Source organism: Phoca vitulina, unplaced genomic scaffold (assembly GCF_004348235.1).
Source record: "Phoca vitulina isolate PV1807 unplaced genomic scaffold, GSC_HSeal_1.0 scaffold33, whole genome shotgun sequence".
Classification (NCBI taxonomy): domain Eukaryota; kingdom Metazoa; phylum Chordata; class Mammalia; order Carnivora; family Phocidae; genus Phoca; species Phoca vitulina.
Genome location: NW_022589736.1, coordinates 8,938,432 through 8,948,386, shown reverse-complemented (window position 1 = coordinate 8,948,386; position 9,955 = coordinate 8,938,432).

Genomic DNA, 9,955 nt, shown 5'->3' with positions numbered 1-9,955 from the left:
ACAACCTGAATAGACCACTAATGAAATTGATCAGTAACTAAATAGACCAGTAACAAAATTGAAGCAGTAATAAAAAACCTCCCACAAACCAAAGTCCAGGGCCAGCTAGCTTCCCAGGGGAATTCTACCAAACATTTAAGAAGAAATAATACCTATTCTACTGAAGCTATTCCAAAAAATAGAAACAGAAGGAAAACTTCCAAACTCCTTCAATGAGGCCAGCATTACCCTGATCCTAAAAACAGATAAAGACCTCATCAAAAAGGAGAATTACAGACAAATATCCCTGATGAACATGGATGCCAAAATACTTAACAAGATCCTAGCTAATAGGATCCAATACTGCATTAAAAGGATTATTCACCACGACCAAGTGGGTTTTATGCCTGGGATGCAAGGGTGGTTCAACATTTGCAAATCAATCAACATGATAGAGCACATCAATAAAAGGAAAGACAAGAACCATATGATCCTCTCAATTGATGCAGAAAAAGCATTTGACAAAATACAACATCTGTTCCTGATTAAAACTCTTCAGAGTATAGGGATAAAGGGAACATTCCTCAATATCATAAAAACCACCTATGAAAAGCCCACAGTGAATATCATTATCAATGGACAAGAATAAGATCAGGAACAGGACAGGGGTGCCCACTTTCACCACTATGGTTCAACATAGTGCTTGAAGTCCTAGCTTCAGCAATCAGACAACAAAAAGAAATAAAAGACATCCAAATTGGCAAAGAAGTCAAACTCTCCCTCTTCGCAGATGACATGACACTTTTTGTGGAAAACCAAAAGACTCCACCCCCAACTTACTAGAACTCATACAGCAATTTAGCAATGTGGTAGAATACACAATCAATACACAGAAATCAGTTGCTTTTCTAGATGCTAACAATGTAACTGTAGAAAGAGAAATTAAGGAATCGATTCCATTCACAATAGCAACAAAAACCATAAGATACCTAGGAATAAACCTAACTAAAGAGGTAAAGGATCTATCCTCTAGAAACTACAGAACACTTATGAAAGAAATTGAGTAAGACACAAAAATATGGAAAAACATTACATGCTTATGGATTGGAAGAATAAACATTGTTAAAATGTCTATCCTGCCCAGAGCAATTTACACTTTCAATGCCATCCCTATTAAAATACCATTAGCGTTTTTCTGATTTATATTATTATGTAGTATGAATTGGCTCAGCCTGCATCATTCCAAGAAGACTTTAAGATTTTTGTTGGTTTTAATTGGCCTTCAGGTTTTTTTTTTTTAAGATTTATTTATTTATTTGAGAGAGAGAGCGAGCGAGATAGAGAGTATGAGCGGGAGGAGGGGCAGAGGGAGAAGCAGACTCCCCGCTGAGCAAGAAGCCTGATGTGAGATTCCATCCCAGGACCCTGGGGTCATGGCCTGAGCCGAAGGCAGATGCTTCACTGACTGAGCCACCCAGGCGCCCTGGCCTCAAGGTTTTCAATCTCTGGTTTGAGGGGATCATCCCTGGGCACTGTCACTTGTTTAGACTGCATGATGACCCATCTGAGGAAGCCAAGGTCATAGACCCACCAGCAAAGAGGCCACATAAACACGGATGAACAAGTAATGCACTGAATGAGAGACAGGACTGCCTGTCCAAGTAAGGAATGCTCAGGGACGGGATGTTATGCCTGTTAGTGGGAAGTTCTGTTCATTCCAGCGGGGATTGAAGACAGTGGAAATGTCAGCTGGGGAGCTGTTATGTAGTGGTAGGAGCCGTGGATGGGCTAGGACGTAAGGATCAGGCCCTGGGGCCTCTAAGCCAGGCTCCTGGGTACGTTGTCTCTGAGACAATTTCTTTTTCTGTCAGCCCCGCATCTCTTCTCGCTGAGGCTCCGACTTACCAGACATGTCTTGAGACCTACAAGATGCATGCTCCAAAGGGCTCCCAGCAGGAAAGGCGGAGTGCAGCCCTTGAATAGGGGCTCAGTTTTTTAAGCTCATGCTATTGTGATGCACCTAGAACCACCAGCCCCATGTCCCCACTCCTGTTAGGACATCACCCAGCCCTCCCCACCCAACTTCCGAGCTGAGCCTCAGCCAGCGGGCACAGCTCTTCCCTTTCAGAGATCCTGCCCCGACTGCCTGCAGTACACCGGGAGAAGGAACAAGTCCAAGTGCATGACTCCCATAAGAAAAAAAAAAAGACGTTCAAATATATCTATATCTTAAAATGCTACATTGTAGATAAAAATGCTGCCAGTCAGGATGGGGCACTCCAGAAAGCAAGGGCTGGTGTGAGCACCAGGAATGAAGGTGGCATCATGAGCATTCGCTGATCCTGGCAGGCTTGTGGGACTTCCAGAGCTGACATGATGAGATGGGGACAGCCGTTTCCACCTGGACCAGACATCTGGCCCCATCATCTACTGCTGGCACTCCCTGGCCAAGTCACTTAGGTCCTAGATCTAGTGTCCCTGTCTATATATGTGAATGTGGTACCCACCTCATGGGGTTTGTCTGTGTGTGTGTTGTGTGGTTTTTGTAATGCCTTTCTGTGTGTGTGTGTGTGTGTGAGAGAGAGAGGGAGTTGGTAGATTGATAAGTGAGCACTCTCATAAAAATATAGAGAAATGGGTAAAATCAGCAATATTGATATTGATATTGAGAAACTTTCAGCATCTGAAAAAAAAAAAAAAACCTACCCTGTTATACAGTGAGCTGCTGATCTTTTAATGATTGACTTGCTCATCCTTTGAGCTCTGTATTACTTTGCCTTGACCAGTTCTAGCTGTGCCAATGCAAACATTTCCTGGGATCTGTCATGCACCTGGCACCTTACAGGGTCCTGAGACCACGCTGCCTCAGGTGGCCGACTTTTTGCTCTTAAGGTGGCAGGTAAGGAAATTCACTGTGCCGTGTGTTCTGTTTCCTCCTCCCAACCAAAAACCACACGAAGAATCTTTTTCTAAAGTCTGTTGTTGGAGTTTTAGTCTGTTCACGTTCCTTAGATGTTTAAAAAATTCTTAAGGTCAAATTTCAGAAGCTGGTTATACAACTGATTACTTCTCTATGTAGCTTCTTTCTTCCCTTATTTGATCAGAATATGGGATGGTTCCTCTAAAGGGAGGATTTCCTTTCTATCTGTAAGGGCTTTTCCTTAATTTGTTCTGTCCTTCCTCCCTCCCTTCCTTCCTTCCTTCCTTCCCAGTCCACTGAGGATTTCCTTCCTTCCTTCCTTCCTTCCTTCCTTCCTTCCTTCCTTCCTTCCTCCCTCTCCATGCACGCTCCCCACAGAGTTACCACATCTGGCCTTCCCTGTGCTCTTGACTGTCCTGGTTGTTTTTCTTTGTTCATGATTTCATCAGTTTACCACGCTCTGCTTCTTTTCATGGGGACTCTGTTCTGTCCCTGTCCCTTTCAGTAATTGTTTTGGATTTATTCACCAATGGCGGCTACCTCATCATGAACTTGAGCTCCTCTTAGCATCCTTGATTCACTGTTTTATAGCTGGGGTAAACTCAGTTCCCAAGCCCTCAACAAGCACATAAGGGTCTTTATGCAGGTTAAATTAAACAATATTTGTGAAGCATGTTAGTCCTTTTTATCATCTTTATACTGCATGTTTCTGAATTCTAAGTCAACTTGGACCAGTGCTCAAGCAGACTTTCTCATGGGCTCTCTGAACTGGGGACAAGGGATCTGTACTCACTGAGAGGAGGGATTTTGGCATCAGGCTGTCTTCCTGGGATCTTAATCTGGCTCTGTCACTAAATAGCTTTGTGGCCTAGAGAAAATTACTTAATCTCTCCATGCCTCAGTTTTCCTCTCTGTAGCTTCTGAGAGGAACTGCTCTATGAGGATAATTTATGTAAACCTCTTTGTCAAGGGACTGCCACACAGTAAATCCTCCGTGTGTTTTAACTCCACATCTAATAAGCAGGGTGATGGTATTCTGGTTGAAAATGTTGCTTAAAAGTGAGTTGTCGTTTTTTTTTACTAGATGCAAATGAACTTTTATTTTTTTAAGAACATGTGCCAACCATTAAAATGATAATATCTACAAGTAAGTACTCAACTCAGTGAATTAAAAACATTTGCAAAAGGCATACATGATACACAAGAGGTAGACTCCTGGAAAAGTAAAAGTGTGTTAGTCAGTATCCCTTTCCTTAAGCAGTTTCCCTTTAATTTGGGGAAATTAGCCATTGAGATGAAAATATAAGAAACAATACAAAGCAGGACAGGAAGAAGACCACATTGTTGGCCGTATTATGCTGTATTACTGTGTAAATGCGGGAGGAATAAAGCCTTCTGGATAAGGTTCCTCATGACATGGATTTTTCTATTTTCTCTCTCTTTGTGCTTTTCCAGCAAGTGATCACTTGAGGGTCCACGGATAGCCTTCTCCAAGAATCTCAAAGTTATGATGCAATGTCCAAGCTGAGAGGCATGTGATTTTGTAAGATAGTTGGGGTTTCTTTAGACTTTTTATTAAGAAAATGTTCAAAAACACAAAGTAAAGAGATTAGAAAAATAAATTCCCACAAATCCACCAGACAGAGTCTACCATCATCAGGATTATGTCCCATCTGCCTCCTCTCTCCCTCTGCTCCCCTTAGCTGAGGTATTTTAAAGCAAGCTACCCCCAGGCGTCATGCCATCTGGTTCTTACCCATCTTGTCACACAACAGGACTCCTAGTTCCACGTGATGCAGAAGTATCCTAGGCTTTCTTGTGGGAAAACTTACAAGGAGAGAAGCAGCAGGGTGCCCACTGAATTCCCAGCTCCCGATATTCTGTGACATGAGCCAGACATCAATATTCCATGCCCACCGTGGCCAAAACACAGTAGAAGAGGCCTGTCTGGATATGTAGGCTGGGAGTCCTATGGCTAGAGGAGGAGGTGGGGACACTGAGTTTCTCTAAGTAATGAGAAATACATCAAGAAAACAACAGGCCTCAGGATAATGCTAGAGTGCATGCCAGGGCCGGAAGCCAGCCTTACCTGGCAGGTGTGCCCCCGTCACCCCAGGGCCTGGCTGTCCTACTGCCAAGCGGCTTGCTCGCCCAGCCAAGCTAGTTGAGGCACCGGCGTGTGGAAGGAAATGAGTAGTCCAGATTTGTTTCTCACTGTGTCTCTAAAAAAATTAGAGCATTTTCTTGGAGAACCACAGTGCCATTATGACATCAACCCAGAGAACCATAATTCTGGGTATGATCTAATGCCCATCCCATCATCAAATTTCCCAGGTAGGCATCTTTTAAACTGAGAGTTGTGACTCATTTGTGGGGCATGATATCAATGTAGTGTCTCAATGTCAGATTCAAAAGAGAGAAGATAAAATATCAGAGTGCCTCACAAATACTAAGGGAATTTTTCCCCCCTCAAAATACTATTTCAGTTACATAGAGAAGTGTCCTGGGCTACAGAAACAGCAATCTAGGGAACGTTCATCCCAGTCCCTCTGCCCCTACTTTTCTCCATCCTGTCTTGACAACAATCTCTTAGCCTGACAGAAGGGTACTTAACCCTTACCCTAAGGTACTTGATATCTGGTATTCTTTTTTTTTTTAAGATTTTATTTATTTATTTGTTAGAGAGAGAGGGAGAGAGAGCACAAGCAGGGGGAGAGGCAGAGGAAGAAGCAAACTCTCCCAGCTGAACAGAGAGCCTGACATGGGACTCGATCCCAGGACCTTGGGATCATGACGTGAGCTGAAGGCAGACACTTAACCGACTGAGCCACACAGGCGCCCTTGGTATTCGAAAAGAAAACAAGTTTTTCTTTCATGACATCAATAGTTGATGAAGTGGTAAAGAGTGTGCGTCATGGCGTGCTTTGTTTCAATTTTGAAGAATTATGATGTTAACGTTTGCTTCTTTCTAGTTCACCCGGAAGGTAATCTGAAGTGGTGCTGGGAGAGGTTGCGTAGCCATTCAAGCTTCCAGTCTTGGAGATGGGAGTGAGGACAATACGGAAGGTCAGGGGTTCAACGCCTACCCTAATTTTGGCTTCCCACAGACCGTGAGATCACAGAAGAGGTCCGTATGCGGAAAGGATCCAGCCTATGTTCGCGGTATGACTTAAATGTCCATTGGAGCTAAGAAATTGCCTTCCTCCATGGTATTTTCTGGAATCCAAGAATGAGGAGAGGTTTACTGTATTAGTGTCCTGGGGTTGATGTAACAGAGCACCATAAGTGGGGGGAGGTGCTTAACACGACAGAAATCTATTCGTCCACAGTTCTGGAGGCTGTCAACCCCAAATCAAGACGTCTGCAAGGTCTTGCTCCCTCTAAAGGGAGCTTTCTCTCCTCCTCCAGCTCAGGTGGCCTCAGGTGCTCCTTGGCTTGTGGCTGCTTCACTCCAATCCCTGCATCTGATTTCAATGTCCTTCTTCTCTGCGTGTCTGTGTCTCTCTCTGTGTCCTCTGTATTCTTATAAGGACATGAGTCATTGCATTTAGGGCCACCTTGTCCATATGAGCTCATATCCATCCTTAACTAATTGGATCTACAGAGACCCTATTTTCCAATGAGGTCACATTCTGAAGTTCTGTGTGGATACGAATTTGGGGAAGAGGGACACTGTTTGACATGCTATAGTCACAGATGGAAAATTCTAGGTGATAATAGAGGCTTTGAGCACTAATTTTGTAATTGTCTTAAATGACCTCTCTGGGCTAACTTATCAATGAGAAAATCTAATTTAATTAGTCTGGGGTGAGGCCTAGGCATCGGTATTTTTACAGCTTTTTAGATGATTCTCACATGAGCCAGGGTTGAGAATCACTGGGTTCTTTCAGGTGCCTTTCAGTGGAGTTTGGGGGGGTCTAAGATCTTTTCTTGTATGTTGGTACTGAGAACCGTACCAACTGTTAGACTTTTGTAAAGCAGAACATCAGTCTCTCATTCATCCCTCCAGCTGTGGATGACCTGGGCCAATAGATTCAGAAGCCAGTTATAACATCGAAAAATTATAAGTGAAGAAAAATAAAAATAATGGGTAAAGAATGGTTCATTTTTTTTCAGACTGGCTTTCACTATGATAGGATTGTCAAACAGAACTGTGTTCATAAAACAGTGTTCAAATTTTCATTAAGAACTTTTTGACAAGCTGTTAATACTCACTGTGGTATTTCTGAATCAGTAGGAAATTATTCTGGAGTGACAATTTGCTCTGCATGTGAGTGTGTAAAAAAAACCCTGGCAGTAAATGGAGAAAAGAATCCTCAAGCCGTTTGAAAAATACGTACAATATATTCCTTGGCAAAATGTTCCTTTCAAGGTAGAATTTATAAGTAACCTCATTGTTTAGACAAATTTCATTGTGGTTAAAGGTTATTTTCACCCAGGGGACTTCAGGATTTTTGTGGAGGTCCTTAGTTAAACTGGGTTTAATCCACTTTGATGCCAGAATGTCTAGATGAAGAGTTAAACACAGAGACAATAATCTTTTTATCGTATGCGGTGTCACAGGGGGTCGGTGCTATTTTAAATGGCTAAAGATGACCTCATTTAGCCCAGTGAAAGGAAATTCTGGATGTCATGCCTATTGAGAGGTATAGAAACAGGCTGAGACATCAGGTGAATGCTAGAACAAACCACAGAGCGAGATTGTTCTTGACGTGCGCGCAACTCTGATCTTGTTCTCCCGGCTGGAGAATATCTCACTACTCGTGGATTTCAAGGATTTGCAAATACATTGTAAGCTTTCCAGATACTGCGAGAGCTGGTGTTGTTAAGGAACAAAGAAAAGCCTGCCTGCACGGGGCAACATCTAGTGAGTCTGAGAAGGTCTTGATTTGGATTCAGGTACTGAAAGTTCAGTGGTTCTCCAAATTGGCTATAGGGCTTCACAAAACCTGGGAAACACAGATGTGCCTTGATGTCAGCTTTTCAGACAATCTGCTGTGCTTATGTGACTTGCTTCATTCCCTTCATTTGTCATTTGCACTCATCTTATGTTTAGACCACGATGAATTCAGCTTCTACCGATCTGATCACTGCTGTAAAATCTCATTCCTGGTCATGAAGAGTAACAAGCAAAGTGTCTTCTTTTATAATAGGTTCCATCTGGGGAATGCTTGCGGGCTGGCCTGCCTCCTTGAGGGCTCCATCCCACTGTTACCATCGGGAAGCAGTGAGGTGTTACCTACTTAATGGTTCTGCTCTTGGAAGCACCTGAAGCTTCTCCAAGCAGAGGATTCTAATTTTAATGTAGGAACTTGGCTCTTTTCATCTGTCAGTGGTGAAATAAGGAGCTGTCGTGCGGGTTCATCTTTCTGGGGGGGAAAAGAGCATTGCTGGCTTGGTCCTGTTGGAGCAGGGGGGCAATAGGGACATCCCAGGGTAGGTACTCACATAGCTTCATTTACCCTGCATCCTTCTGTTAGACGTCACGAAACACCTGAAAATAAGAAGCATTTCATGTGACCCCATGTCCAGATGTGCAGGCGAAGGGAAGGCCAGATGAATATATGATTTGTTGCACGTCGTGTTACAGCTAACAGGCGCAGGCACCGGGAAAATGGCTGCTTTCATCCATGGAGCAAGCAGAAAATACACCTGTCTTATGACGCAGTCTCGCTCCTAAAACAAATCCAAGGACTTGATTCTCCTCAGCACCAGCAGCTAAATTTGGAGAAAATACTTTACCTTGGAAACAGGATATCAAGAACTAAAGGAAATATTGGATTCATAACTCAGGTTGTGAACAAGAAAAATGCCTTTCGTGTCATCTTCACCATGTTACTTGGTATTGATGGTTGCTGTATAAATTCTGCTCACAGCTGAGCGTATTGAAGCTGTTAGTCCTGGCTTGCTCCTTTTTCTTAAACGCCGAGGACAGTGCCACACCTATGTTAATATGGGGTTTGGGACAAAACCGCCATTTTAGTTAAGCAACTAAAGAAGGATTTTGGATTCTTTGACTCCAGTGAGAAGAGCAAGGAAAAAGCAAGGACCGGTGCATCCTCTGGGAATTGTGTGGGAGGGAAATGGGAATCCCACTGGTCTGACCAGATCTGTGTAGTGATCCCCACCCCAGCAGGTGCTTCAAAATGAACACTACTGATTTGTAGCAGAATCGGCAGAATCACCAGGGTATCTTTCATGGCTTAGTAGCTAAAGCCAACCATCCAACTAACCAACCAACCTACCAATCGATCCAAATTCTTCTGTTCTCTGTCATTGGCAGTCGCCACGGATGATGATCGCCATTAGCAGCATCATTTGAGACCCGAACACAATCACATAAAAAGTAGAGGACAGACTGCCTGGTGACTGTTTTGACCCTGTGAGCCCAACATGGGAACCGGTTACTTGCAGATCAACATGAGTCTCAAGGATTAATGGAACCATTAAGGAAGGGAGATGGGGAAATGCGTGAATTTATAGCTTTCCTTTTGTTAATACATTCATATAATGCACTTCATTCTATTTACATTTTTGTCTAAGGATGGAGGTGTCAGTGGAAGTGGGATTAAGTGGGATTGCTTAGGTGAGGCCAGGTGAGGATTTCCGGAAACCATACAGCAGATGGGGAGTTGGAAAGTAGGCTAAGAAGGAGGAAGGTGAGCGTCAGGAGACCTATTAAGCTGCAAAAGTGCTTCACACCTGAAGACCAAAGTATAATGAGAACAGCGGTTTGTAAGTCGTGGAAAGCAATGGGTAGATGGTGTAGGTTTCCTGTAGTAAACAGATGCCAGAAAGGGGAGTATATCAACTTGAGAGAGTAGATACGAGGGAGAGGGGGTGTCTGGATACCTGGATTGATTTTACACGGATTAGGAAAGAGTGAAAAGTTCCAGAATTGGAGGACTGTCCAGTGAAAACCACACCCAAGGTCAACACCCAAGTGCATGAATGACTTAGCTCCAGGATGCGTGGCTGGTCACCCTACTTCTCCAAGAATGAGTGAGGGGTGAGCACAGGACCAGAGCATTGCATGAATGGTGCCCCTCTGCAAGG